The sequence below is a fragment of the Medicago truncatula genome, chromosome 7 (genome assembly GCF_003473485.1).
Source record: "Medicago truncatula cultivar Jemalong A17 chromosome 7, MtrunA17r5.0-ANR, whole genome shotgun sequence".
Taxonomy (NCBI): domain Eukaryota; kingdom Viridiplantae; phylum Streptophyta; class Magnoliopsida; order Fabales; family Fabaceae; genus Medicago; species Medicago truncatula.
The window spans coordinates 7097175-7113164 of NC_053048.1; positions in this window are offsets into that span (position 1 = coordinate 7097175).

Sequence of the window (15990 nt, forward strand, 5' to 3'; positions counted from 1 at the left end):
AGATATTAATGTATTAATTATTATATTAATACTTTTACTTGTCAGAATTCGAGCCATCTACTTTTAACTCTTTTAATATGTTTCTTTCAATAGCAAACACTATTTTAATCTTTTGGCTTAAATCAATTGAGCTGCAAGACCCCAACTAAGTATGATAATTAATTTTAAAATCTGAATGCAATTGTCTCATGGATAAATTAAATGGAAAAATGTAAATCAATATTACAATATAGTGAATTAAAAATAAAGAGTTTAATGTGAAGGTGAATCTAACTGGTTTAATGGAGGTACACATAGTGTAAAATAGTTCCTTTCAAAAAAAAAAAAATAGTGTAAAATAGTTTTATCCTGCCATTCAATTAAAACTCATCATCGTTTCATGTAAGATATTGTAATCATTTTTTAAAAGCAACCGTCAATTTGCGTCATTCAATTGAAATCTATTATCTTATCATGTAAAAATATATTTCTACCGTTATTAAAAATAATTGCTGATTCACATCATTCAATTGAAATCCATCATCGTATCATGTAAGAATGAATATATTGTAATTGTTTAAAAAAGTGTTAGTCTTGTAATTTTTATTGGATATCTATGTAAGATTGATCTACAGACTGCAATGACAGTGAATGTTCTATTTTCTTAAAATTAATTATTGTCTTTGTCTTAAAATGGTGGGAAAAAAGTATAATAATAATTTTTTTACTAAGTATGGTAATTTTTTGAAGGACAAATATTAATGTGTTAATAATTATATTAGTTTTTCTACTTTTCAGAATTTGAGTCATGTACTTTTAACTCCTTTAATATGTTTCTTTCAACAACAAAAAAAAACTACTTTAATCTTTTAGTTTAAATCAATTGAACTACAAGACACCAACTAAGTATGATAATTAATTTTAAAATCTGAATTTAATTGTCTCATGGATAAATTAAATCGAAAAATATAAATCAATCTTAAAGATTTTGATCTTGTTCAAAAAAAAATATTAAAGATTTTGAAAAATTTAATGAAAAAACATTTTAAAATATAGTGAATTAAAAATAATATTTTAGAAAAACTTAAATCAATAAAAAGAATTTTAAAAATTATGAAAATCAATTATAATTTAAAATTGTTTAATGAATAATAAAATGTGATTTTGTCTCTAGGGTTATTTTGTCAATTTAGTAATCTTTTATTATAAAAGCTCATTAAGTGGAGCAAATTCTATACCTGAAGTTTTCCTTTTAAACCACTTGAAAAGTTGCAATTGTACCTCATTGCTTTCTATTAGGACCCTGGTTGCTTTCCATTAGGGTAATTTTGTCATTCCCATTGTTTTCTATTAAGTGGCATTTAACATGACGTTTAACAACGTGCCATAATTCTTTTTAACATAAATGAAATTTAACACGCTTTTTATAACAAGAGATTCAATGAGATATATTCAAATTTAAAATTAATAGTGTTCCTTTCAAATATATGAATTATGTTTCCGCCCATTCCTCCATAAATTCAGATCTTTGCTTTTGGTATTTCTAATTTCTTAATCCATAGTTTGTTGTTGTTCATCTCTCTTTTTCGCAATGGTTGATCGTAATATGGAGAAATTGTTTTTGTATCATTGTTTGACCGATATTCGTTTGTTTCATATTTTATTTTTTTCATATTTTAGTTTCTTCTGATGTTACTAACGTGTAGCCTTGTTTGTTTTTTATGTATTAGCACCTCTAGATTCGCTTCTAGTGACTGAGTTTGACAGTGTGGTAAACAAACTAAGGATCAAATATAGAACATACTACCTGGAGATTAATGCACACCATGTGAAAGTATATGCACGGGTCTAATGTACTATTTTAATATTGCAATAAATTATTATTTGTAAATCAATAGTTAGAAATAAAAGTAATCAATTACATAACCTCTTGTACATTTTAGAATTTGTGAACAGAGAGTCTAATTTTACATTGAGAGTAAACATATGCAGAGGAAAATGGTTGGCAAAGATAAATTGGTAGTAGAGATTTGTAAACCCTAATAAATTGATAGAAATGAGAGGAAAAATAAAAGAGGTATAAATAGTCCTTTATCTGAAACCACCAGTACACACCACTACAATTTATTATGGTTGTAGAAGGATTGAAATCAAAACATGAAGGGCAACAAAAAAGATACATTTTGAGGTTTAAGAAAAAACTACCAAAATCATGTTTTAAGGATATAATTGATCTGGAAAATTTTCATATTTTTAAGGTCTAAAGCAACAAATTAAAAATGAAGGGTGTGTGATATTGGATATGGATTAATGGAAGCAAAATTAATTCAAGAAAATTGCTAGTGGCTTAGTGGTCAAAATGTTGAGATGGAGCCATTAGCTCTCTGTTTTGAATCCCTGCAAAGGTTTATAGTCTTAAAGATTTTTTAATCTGATAAAAAATGGTGGGATTAGGATTATTTCGGGACCAGGGTTACTTACAACACTATTTAACATTTAATATAATAAAAAGATTTTTTAAGCTAATAAAAAATGGCGGGGTTATGGTTAATAAGGGTTACTTACAACACTATCTAACATATAATATAATAAAGATAATCTCTCTTCTCTCCTTCTCAAACCCTAGCCGTCACCCTTTCTTCTTCTTCTTCTTTTTAGAGGAGTGATTTAGGGTCAATTTTGACCCAAAAATCACCCCACCGAATTGTTTTTTCTTCTATTCTAATTTGAATAAGTGATTTCACATATTTTCTGTTTTGTTTGTTTGTTTCTGTGATTTCGTCGTCTCTGAACAACTCTGTTTGTTTTGATTTCCCGTCTTTGTGCGGTGTGTTTTTTATTTTCCGTCTTAGTGCGGTGTTTAATTGACTCAAGTTGAAAGATTGGCTTTGATCAAGTGCATATCTGATCAATGACAATGACTTTGGCGTCGTCAACGTTGCAGATCCGAAGACCTGAGTATTCCGGAGACATAAATATAATCACACTAGTCATATTTGTAGGCATATGTACTTTGCCATTTTATGCTATTAACATGGATGTTGTGAGTTTGTTCATAGATTCATCCTTTTTGTTTTTAGCGAATTTGAATTTGTATTGTATCGATGTGCTCTATCAATTTGAATGAATGAATATCGTTTATTTTTGTCAAAAAAAAAAAAATAAAGATAAAGATTTTTTGTACATGATGATGCACAAATTTGTATATACCTTTTCGAAATTATTTTTGGCCAAAAAAATTGTTTGTGTTCGGGGTACCGTAATGCTACCAAATACGTTTACTTGAGATTTTGGTGATCAAATCGGTTGTTATGCAATATTGGTTGATCCAAACAACAATGAATTCCAAGAAGTGGTAAAAAAAAGTTCAATGGTAGTGTTTTTTTAACAAAAGGATGACAAACTCTTCTTGATTTTTATGATATTTGTTTAGGAGCTTTGGTCACGATGAATTTTGTGGGTTTGAGTTGATTTAAAATTATTCTTAAGGACATGGATGATCGAACGATGATATATCCTAAATTTGATCATTTCCTATGAAATTTGTTGTTGAAATAGCTGATGTTGATGGTCATGTGCCTAATAGTATTCCACCGCCATATCAACATGGTCATGTTTATTTTCAGTTTTCCGATGAGAAAAGACTATCTCCATATGATGTTATTTCTGAATTTTTGGTAAGTTGTTTATTTCTTATAGATGTATCAGAGAAAATCACACATATGTCCAATAAGTTCAGTTTTTATTGAACTTTTTTTTGTAAATTCTTGAGTATCTTGTGTTTTGCGAGTTAACATTAAACAAACAGACTACTTCGTTTGTTATGGTTGATGATTACAACAACAAATTCGATTGCTTTCAAATTTTTGAGTCACTTCCATATAAACACTTTAGAATTGTTGGACAGTAGAAGCTTATGATTAAAGCTCGCATAATTTATGAGGGCCCGAAAGTCATAGTTGATGTTCCAATGTCAGAGATGAACGAGACTTTGTATTTTAGTGTCAAATGTACTTAAGTTATTTTAGTTTATGATTTTGTTCTTTATTCTAATTTATCAATTTTTGTTTATGTTAAGACTTATGTCAGTTTTAGGTCGTCATTCAGACAAAGTGCACTTGAGATTAATGATAATTTCTTTATTTTAATGTTATACTGATGCATAATTTTGTTCTTTAAATATCACTTAAACGTCTTTCAATTACAGAGTTTCTATATTTTAATGTCATTTATGTGCATTTCCGTTGCAGAATCTCATTAATAAATGCCATCTACACGTCTTTCCATTATAGAATCTCCGCATTTTAATTTAATGTAATTTAGGTGTTTTTGTCATTTTTCAAATTATGACTTTTAATGTCATTTAAGCGTCTTTCCATTTATGAAATTATGCACTTTAATTTCATTTATACGCTTTTACATTAAAGAATATTTGTATTTTAATGGCATTTATGTAGACTCCTTTTACTAAATCTTTTTCAGTTTAATGTCATTTATGCATCTTTCCGTTACAAATTCTCTGGATTTTACTGTCATTTACCTGCTTTCCGTTTACATAATCTCTGCATTTTAATGTTATTCATGTATTTCTCATTATAAAAATTATTGCTTTTAATGCCAGTATGTACTTTTACATTTAAAAATATTTGTATTTTAATGTCATTTATGTACATTCCTTTTAGAAAACCATTTTATGTTTAATGTCATTTATGCGTCTTTCTATTATAAATATAAGGTTAATTAAGTTTTTAATCCCTATAAATATTCACAATTTTGTTTTTAGTACCTACAAAATAAAATCACACTTTTTAGTCCTTAGAAAATTTTCTATCAGCATTTTTAGTCCCTATAAATTTTTCCATCAATAGTTTTGGTCCCTAAAATGCTTAAGGAAAATGTCACAGAGACTAAAAAGTGTGATTTTATTTTGTAAGGACTAAAAACAAAACTGTGAATATTTATAAAGACTAAAAACTTAATTAACCCTAAAATATATGCATTTTAATATCATTTAAGTGTAATTTCTTTAGAAAATCTCTGCATTTTAATGTTATTTGTGTGTTTTTAAGGTATAAAAATTATGACTTTCAATGTCATTTATGCGCTTATGCATTAAATAATATTTGTGTTTTAATGTCATTTATGTACATTTCTTGTACAAAATCTTCTTATATTTAATTAAATTTTTATTACAAGATCTTTACGTTTTAATGTCAATTATGTGTCTTATTTTTATAGAATATCTGGATTTAAACGTTATTATGTATTTTCCCATCATAAAAATTATAACTCTTAATATCATTTATGTGTTTTTACATTAAATCATATTTGATATTTATTGTCATTAATGTGTATTCTTTTTACAAAATATTCTTCAGTTTAATGTAATTTATGGATTTTATATTAAATTATAATTATATTTTAATGGATTTTATTTTACATTTCTTTTACAAAATTTTCTTATATTTATTGACATTTACGCATTTTTTTATTACAAAATCTCTGCTTTTTAATGTCATTTAAACGTTTTCCTGTCATAAAATATCTGCATTTATATGTTGTTTATGCGTTTTTACATTAAATAAATTTAAATGTTATTTGAGAGTTTTCCTATCATAAAAAGTATGGCTCTCAATGTTATTTATGCATTTTTACATTAAATAATATTTGTGTTTTAATGTCATGAAAATGTATATATTTTTTTTGATAGGCCAAGAGAAAGGTTGGGCATCCTGGAGAATCTGAAGCATCCCAACTAGGTTGGCACCCTAACAGAAGCTCTCATCCTCTACCGCCTTTCGAATACGTAATATTATTAAAAAAAAGGAAAAAACAACAAAGAAGAATAAATATATACAGGAAAAACAAGGGACCAAAATAGCTAACAAAATCTATAAATAGACATCCCATTTCTGTCCCTAGTAAAATCCGCCAACAAAGAAGAAGGCAACATAGTGAGCCACGTAGTATCAAGCATGGAATCATTATTACCAATCCCTCGGATATTCCAAAACAAAATTATTCATTTAAACGGAGGAAGAGGACCCTGAGAGCGGGTTTTGTATGAAGCCTTTTGCACGTTCTTTTTCTTCTGAGACTTTGAAACTACCTCTTTAAATGGCACCTCATTCACAGCAGCCTTTGCTAGCCAAGTTTGCATAAAATCTAACTCTTTCTGCAACACTGGGTCTACAGGAGCACCATCCGGCGCCATAATACTACTGACATCTAATGTTTTTTCCTTGATTGGGGATAAAATATGTTCTTGGTTCTCCTCCAAATCATTTCTAGCTATCTCATCAGATACATTCTCAAGTTGTATGGTAAAAGTATTATTAGTAATAGCAGGGCTATGAGAAATAGGAGTTACCATAATTGTCGGTGTTACAACCGAGATGTCATCTGTGTGGTCAATAATATCGCCCCCTTGGGATTGAGACGTTGCATCCATCTCCAAGGTAGCCTCCAAAGATGCGGCCTCAAGTGGTATTTGAGCTGGAATATCTGAATTTGTGGATTGGTGTTGCGGATGTGGGACAATTTCTATTTCCTCCGCCAAATGTGTCGCCTCAAGTGTTTTCTGAAAAGGAATATTTGAATTCATTGATTGTTGTGGGACTGCTTCCATTTCCTCATCTAGATTTATCGGTTCTGAATCATTTTCTTTTGAGGAGCCAAAAGCTTTTGAGGAACCAATGCCAGATGGATTATCTTTTATTGGTACCCAAGTATCCTTATTTGCAGGGACTTGCTTCTTCCCCTGCGCAGTTTGTTCCTTATGTGTCTTTGTTTCCTTCCTAGGATAAAGCCATCTGCAAGCAGTGACATCATGACCTATATTCTGACAGTGAGAACATAAATTCGGTAACCATTCATAGGCAACTTCTAGTGTAAAGGAGTACCCTTCTCTCTCTACCTCAATTTCGTGAAAGAGCTTGCGAGAGAAATCCATATCAACCGGAATTCGTGCATAGTGACCGAACAAGCGTTTGGACATCGCATTGTCAATCAAAAGAGGTGTACCAATTGCACTGGCAATCTCTCGGAGTGTCTGCTCCATCCAATACTCCTGAGGCAATTCAAGCAATCGAATCCACACCTGAGCATGTGTGTTGCGCTGAGTATGCATATTAAAATCTTTAGACCACTCAAACAGTCAAAGAACACCCGACTTCAAGTTGATCGTGCCCGCAGCCCAGACCGTGCACATATCCATCTCTGTTGCAAAGAAAAATTCATAGTACCCTCTTCCTAAAGAAGTCATACTCCATGCTTCTGTTGTCTTCCAAAGTTTTTGGAGTTTCGACTGAATTTCTTTGATCGCATAAGGCTTATCGTCTTTGTTCAGAACCAGCCTACCTCGCAAATTTGTCTTACAAAAAGCCATTCCTTTTTCATAGATATTATGTGTAATCTTGATGCTAACTCTTTCACCTCGAATCAAAGGTTGAGGTAAATTGTCGTTGGAAGCAGCCTTGGTCGAAGCTGTCAAAGCCTGTGCAAACGAAATCACTGGAGAAGCAACTGGTGGGGGAGGTGTGACAACCCTCGCAGCCTTTGGGGGCGCTGTCGTAACAGACATCTCAGCCTGCCAGTCAAACATGGCAGCTGAGATCGAACTTAGAAAATTGAAGAACATGAACCAACCAAGAGAATTGAATTAACAATTCTAAAACGGTTTCACGTAAACCAAGAGAAGTAGAAAAGCAATTAAACCAATTGGTGGACAAACTACAATTGGGAAGCACACGGAACAAAACAACACACAAGTGAATTGCTTTTTAATTCACGGATTGTTCAATTGTGAAACACAAAGGAGTTTGAGAATCAAACAATGGTAGCGGCGGCTACTCATGCTCTCGTTCAAAAAACCCCCATTTCCTTCTCAAAATGACATGAAAATGTATTCATTTTACATAATATTTTTTTATCAAATCTCTGTGTTTTCATGTTTTTATTCGCATCCACTTTACATAATCTCGACATTTTAATATCATTTATATGTATTTTCGTTAAATAATCTCTGCGTTTTAATGTGATTCATTTGTCTTTTTGTCACAAAATTCTATGTTTCAATATCATTTCTGCACATTGTGTTTACAAAATCTCTGCATTATAATGTCATTTAATTGTCTGTCTGTTACATAATCTTTGTGTTTTAATGTCATTAATGCACATTTCTCTTAAATGGTTTTTTGAATTTAAAGTCGTTTATGAGTATGTTGATTAAAAATCTCTCCATTTTAATGTCATTTAAGTACATTTCTCTTACATGTTTATGCTTTTTAATCTCAATTATGCGCTTTTCTATCTCTATTATAAACATTTGCCTTATTTTTTTGAAAAGTACACATGTCACTCCTTCTTGATTCCTCGCATTAATTGCTTGATAAAAAAATTCAAATCATCACATATTTACTCACATGCTATTTATGTCATTTGGATCACTCACACAAATTTGATTTATTTCAAACAAAAATGGAAATTATAACATTTCAATAGCTTATCATGAATAAATTTTGTATTATAAGCCAATAAAAATTGAGCATGATTCATGATTTAAATTATCAGTCAATCATGATTCATGATTGAAATTTTCAACCAATCAAAATTGAGATAACATGTCATCGTTATAACATTTACTTAGTTTTTTTTTTCCTATATATAGTCAATATGTTTGTCATCATTTTCACACACCGAGAGATATGTGGTTATGATGGATGCATAAGTATTGTTTTCACCCATATATTTTTAATTCTATTTGTTTTCGTTTTCTTTATTCATCCATTGTGTTTTAATTTTGTTTTTATTTTCGTTTTCTTTATTTTTGTTTTTGTTTTCTTTTTAAATATTTCAACGAAGGGAAAGTTCTCTAAATTTTTGTAATGCCTTTCATAGTTTATGCAACATTAAAGGAATGATATGGTACATAATATGTTTATAAGCATTTATAGTTTTTTTTTTACACATTTAAATTAAATAAAAATATATTTGGTCAAGAAATAGTGTGTGTAAATGTCAAATGCATGGTTATCAATAAAATAAAATCAATTGGTTTTGTCATAAGAAAATAAAATAAAATCAATTGGTTTGAATTACTGCGATTTTGTTTCTAAGATCAAATGTATCGATTGATTAATATTAATGTACAATATTATTTTTTCGTTATCGTTGCATGAATCAAACACTTGATTATTTTGTTTATTTTATGTCTTTGGCTATAAATATCGATTTTGACTCCCACACTTTTCACACCACTCTATATTCACAATTCATATTATTAAAAGTTTTTCTCTGAACTTCTATTTTCTCTTTTTGTTACAATGTCAATTTTTTACACATTTCTAAGTCTGTTTTTTTTCTTCAAGAAGATTGAATTATGGGAAGAAAGAAAAAGTATACTTGAGATCCAGAGAGGGCAAAAGACAAATGTGCTTCTTTATTCTTTTAATCGGGACTTTTACTTTGGCATGAAAGATATTATTATGAAAGCAACTATACTACCATTCCAGTTGTAAGATAGATGTCAATTATAATTATAATAGGTGATGGTGTTATGAATTGAATCAATATTCTATATTTTTAGGAAATTGTCTTAAGGATGTATCTAGCTAGGGCAGGAACCAAGACAATAGAAAACAATACTCCTATTGTAATTGATCACACATTGATATGACAATTGATTCTTGCACTTAAATTTATCAGAGTAAAACCTATTTACTACGTTGACTACCTTGCCTTAACTATAGAGTAAATAATCGTAATTATTGTTTATTAGAGTATTAAATTATTTTGATTTCTATTGATTTGCATTTATTAATGTATATCTTTTTCATTAATGTGTCTGTTTTTGTTTTTAGAGAAGCAAATTTATATTAATGATGTAATTGTATTATTATCTTTTTTAAATAAAGGAAAATATATTAAATAAAAGCGAGTATAAAAGTTGGGAGTACATTAGTTGTCAAAACTAATGTAACACTAAGAACATAGAAAAATCACACAATTATAGAAATATAATAACAACAAGATTATGAGGAAGAATTGAATGATACCGAAAATTAAATTTAAGCAATAAACCCATTAATTATTCCAATTTCAATTTTATTTTTTTTCTAAAAAATTTATCTCAAAAAAATCAAAGTACATCGTGTCTTTTATTTTTTTTATTACATTATGTTTTATAGTAGGATTTTATCTTTTACTACTATACTAAACCCTTAGAGTTGAGAAATTCCAATTAACTATACAATCGATTTTTATATCAAATTAATCTTGGCAAATGAATATTACTTATACATTAACCATCTCTCATCTTGATTTTTAAGTGAAGAAGTTTTTGGTTTAATTGTTCATGCTAATTGTGATTGCTCGGTCAAACAAATTTTTATTAAGTTTTTGGCAATTTTATGGTTTATTGAAGGAGTTCAATTTTTTTGAATAATCAATTTATCAAAAAATTAGAATCAATTAAAACAACAATATATTATTTTATAATGTCTAATAAGCATGAATTTGCAAACTCAACATAATACATTAACGCTTTTTCATGATTAAATCCCACCAAAGAACAAAAAAGAGGGAATTTCAATTAATATTGGTTGAATAAAAAAATAGTACGAAAGCGATCAACATGAAGAAAAAAAAACTTAATTTTAATTTATAACAAATTAAACAAATGACATGATAAAATCTATAAAAAAAAATCATAATAATGTGTGGACTTCTGATCGAGCCCTTAATGGGTTGGATCATAATGTTAGATTAAAATTAACACAACAAGTGAGATTGAAACCACATATTCACCGAAAACCATAAAAGACATTATATATTTTAGGCATCTCACTTATATGTTGCTAAAAATCCATTTTTGAATTTTATGTTGAACTTTAACTCATACTTGACACATCAACATCCCTCCCTTTAGTTTGAGACTCTTTATGTCTATCTTATAAAATATAGACAAATAAGATCAGACGGAGACACAACATGCTAAAAAAATGGGTTAGTTGTGTTTTCATGCAAGAAAATTTTTGTTTCATTCTTTCATGAGAAGAGAGAAATAAACTTGGAAAAGGAAAGAAAATGACATAAAAATTTACACCCGAGAAAAATGATAAAGGAAAAAAAAGAAGTATGTGGTTTGTTCTTAGGAGTATAGGGAATATATTAGTTTCTGGTATTTTTATGAATTTGTCGAAGAAGCTGGAGATTTATGAGTAATTATTTTAGCAAAAAAGTTAGACTCATTTAGAAAATACCGAATCATTTTGAAATGTCTAATAACTATATATTTTGTCAAATCAACATCATACATCTGCATCTTTCCATTTTCACATTTCACCAAAGACAAAATGCGAAAGAATTGAAATAATAGAGGTTAAATGAAATAAAAAAAAATAGCATGAAAATGAATGACATCCAAAGACTTGATTTTAAGATAAAAGAATTAAACAAATGATATAAAATCCCTAAGAAGATGCTTCATCATAATGTTGGGACTTCGAGGGGAGCCTCGACCCTCATATTAGGCTAAGAGCAATCACACAAGTGAGATTAATACCACATTTTACTTAAAATGTCTAATAAACATGTATTTTGTAAATTCAACATAACACAACTATATTTTGCCATTGTCAGATCCCACTACATATCAATAGTGAAGAAGTTTGAAATAATATAGGTTGAATAAAAAAGTAGCATCAAAATGAATGACATTCAAAAGTTAAAATTAAGGAGCTCAAATGGAGCATGTTCAAAAAGGTGGATAGTGACGGTTTAAAACATGGAGGTATATGTTCATTTCTTTCCTATGAAGAGATAATAGAAATCAGAATGAAAGAATCGAATAGGAAAAAGGAATTTGAACATGAGAGAAATGATAAGTGAAAAAATATGTAGTGTGTTTTGTCTACGAGAGTATAAAGAATAAAGTGAGTTGTCGGTAATTATATAGTTTGTTAATGAGTATGAGATTTTCGCAAAAGTGAGATGGACCCCACATGTTCATTCAAAACCTTAATGCATTAGGTGTTTTGGTCATCTCACATATTTTTCTCATCATCTACTCTTGCATCCAATATAAAACTTTAGCTCACAAATAAAACATTAACATCTCCCTCTTAAGCGTGAGAGTCTATGTATTTATAATTTAGTGACATAACTAAATAATGTCAGACTGGGACACAACATGGCAACAAAAGATGGGTTGGAGGTGACATCAAATAACTAAAATTTAAGATAAATAAAATAAACAAACCACTTCCAAAAATTAACAAACCAATTCATTCTAATTTTTTGGATTTATGAGGGTTTATGCTGTGAGTTTGATCACCACATTACACTAAGAGAAACAAACAAGTGAGATTAGTATCACATCTTCATCTAAAACCTTAAGACATTTGGTATATGAGTCATCTCACATATATGTTGTTCAAAATTTACCTTTTCATTCAATATAGAATTTTAACTCACACTTAACAAATTAACATTGATTTAAATCAAATGTGAAGCTCTTCGTGTCCTAATTACGTGACATAGTCAAATAATGTCAAAAGGAGGCATAATGGTTGAAATTAAATGAAAATAAATAGATATGAAAAAATAATTTAAACATGAGAGAAGATAAGGGAAACAAAATAAGTATTGTGTGTTTTATTTGTAAGAGTACATGAAATAATGCGAGTTGCCAATAATCTTATAGGTCTGTTGAAAGAGTATGAGATTTCAAGGTAATTATTTTACCAAAAAATTAGATCTAATTAAAAAAACCTCACATCATTTTAAATATCTAATAAGCATGTATTTTGTCAACTCGGCATAACACGTCTGAAATTTTCCATTATCATTTGCCACCAAGGACTAGAATTCAATGAATTTGAAATAATAGAGGTTGAATAAAAAAAATCACATTGAAGAGAAAGTCATCAAAAAACTAAATTAAAAAAATAAAATAAACAAATGACATAAAAAAAATATAGTTCATAATAATGTTGAGACTTTTGAGGGGTGCTACATTGAATTTGATTATTACATTAGACTATGAGAATCCACTTAAGTGAGTTTGACATGATATTTTCATCTTAAACCTTAAGAAATCAGGTATACGAGTCTTATCACTTATGTGTCGCTCAACATATGTTGTGATGATAAAGAAAAAAGGAGTATGTGCTTTGTCTGTGAGTATAGGGAATAAAGTGAATTGTTTGTAATTTTATGGTTTTATTGAAGGAATTGGAGATTTTCGGATAAATATTTTACCAAAAAATTAGACTAAATAAAAAAAAAAACACATTATTTTAAAATTTCTAATACGCATGTATTTTTTCAAAACAACAAGAATGCACATATAGTTCTCTATTGTCAAATCCCATCGAAGGCAGAATATGAAAGATATTGAAATAATATGAGTTGAACAAAAAAATATACCATAAAAAAATGACATCCAATAACTAAAATTTAAGATAAAAAACTAAACAAATGACATAAAAAAACCAACAAAAAAGTTTATTATAATGTTGGGAAAATGGCAGGACTTACAGGTGATTGAATAATCATAGTAGGCCAAAACAAACATACAAATGAGATTTACATTACATCTTCACACAAAACCTTAATGCATTTGCTATATGGACCATGTCATTTATATGTTGTTAAAAATCTATTTTTCCATCCAATGCAAAACATTAACTCATAATTGACACACCAACATCTGTTAATCATAATATGCTACTATATGTGTCCATAATCATATGACGTAGTTAAATAAGGTCGAACGGAGACACACCATGTTCACAAAGGTGAGTTGAAAGTGGTTTCATGGCTAGAGGTTTATGTTTCTTTAATGAGAAGAGGGAAACAAAATTAGAAAGGAAAAAAAGATTTATGAAAAAGGAATTTGAACATGAGAGAAAATATAATGGGAAAATTTACAATGTGTTTTTGTTTATTAGGGTATAAAGAATAGGGTGAGTCATCAGTAATTATATATGTTTATTAAAGGAGTTCGAGATTTTTGCGGTAATTATTTTACCAAAAAATTAGACTTAATTAAAAAATGTCTGATCTTTTTAAAATGTCTAATAAACATGTATTTTAGCAACTCAGTATGACACATATTCATTTATCAATTTTGACATCCCACCAAAGATCAAATGTGAAGGAAGTTACGATAAAAAATAGTTCACACAAGTGAGGTTGATACAACATCTTTACTTAAATTTTTTTAATAAGAATTTATTTCTTTTGAAATTGTCAAATCCAACCAAATGCCAAAAGTGAAGGGTATTGAAATAATGAATGTTGAATAAAAAAAAAATAGATCAAAATAATTTTAAGATAAAAGAATTAAACAAATACATAAAAAATGAAGAAGAGTACCCATCAAAATATTGAGACTTCTAGGGGTTTGACTTGTGGTTAAACTGAATTGGATAACCACATCTATATTTCTCACAATCTACTCCTGCATTCAATGTGCAACTTTAATGGGTAGAATACTAAGATCAATCCGCACCGAAAATCTTGATACATTAGATATACGAGCCACTTCACTTATATGTTTCTTAATATCTACTCTTGCATAGAATGTAAAATTTTTACTCACACAATATTAATTTGTATTCCACCACCAAGATCTGCTCCCCCACAATGTTGAACCGTGAGATCATACCATCGTTAGACCTTCTGGTGGAGTCAACAATGATGTGGAATGACATATTGGAGAAGTAACAACGGCACAAGTGAAAATGATACTACATCTTCATCCCAAATTGTAATGCTTAAGCATGATTTTTTTTTCCACTTATTTGTTAATCAACCTCCGCTGTTTTATCAAATGTTTAGCTTTAACTAACTCTTAATACATCATAATATTCTCTCCCTCAACAATGATGAAATTCTAGCCCGTGTTTGGCACAGATGTCCATACTAGTTATATATTGTATCCATTTTAATGTCATTTATGCGTATTTCCTTTGAAGAAATCTTGTGTTTTACTGACAATTGATGCTCCCTCTAACTGATGCTCCCTCTAACTGTGTCTTCTCAACATAAATGCTTCAATCATGTAATGCACTCACTCTTCTTACACTAACTACGAACATGAGGCTTCTAAATAAAAGTTTGTCCTTGTTATCATATTTGTGTAGTTTTTTTTTTTTTTACTTATCATTACTCTTGAATCTTGATTTATCTCTAGTGTATTAATTGGGTTATATGAGGTTTGGTCGAAAAAAGTAAATTTGGGTTGTATGAGGTCTAACATAAAAGATAAAATGGGGTCCAGAAATTAAACAAAATATTGAAGTAAACATTTAGGCATATAATTCAATAACTCATTACATAATGATTGAGCAAAATATTGAACAAAATATTACACCACATTTCTGCTTATAATTTAGCAACTTCAATATATAAATAAACTAATCAACATCACATGTGAAGGCTTCATGGGGTTCAAGGCCAACTATGTGATGTTCATTAATTTATTTATGTTACGGAGTTACTAAATTATAAGCACAATTGTGGTGCAATATTTTGTTTAATGAAAAATTGATTTGTGGGACCTGATAGTAAATATGTACAGTCAAGATTTAACAATAAGTTAGTGTTTAATGGGAAGATTGATTTTGAACAAAAGAGAGAATTAGATGATATTTAGGGATTTGAGATTTATGAATTTAAAATTCAATTTGGGGATATTGATTTTTGGTTTAGGGACTAAAATGACTATTTTCTACTTTCACTTTAGTCCCTTTGACACATCAATTGTCATGTCATCGTAAAATTTATGTCACATCAGCACTTAACAGAATTATTTAACATCAAAGACTAAAGTGATAATAGAAGTGCATAATCGAAGATTTCTTTGTATTTTAATTCTGAGTCAAGAACCTTTACGACGAAGTGTAAGATCGGAGACTAAGGTGACTATTTGCTTAAAAAAAAAAAAAAACTGGCTCCATCAAATATTTTCATTTCAACTTTATTCCAAAACTATTTAGAATCTTC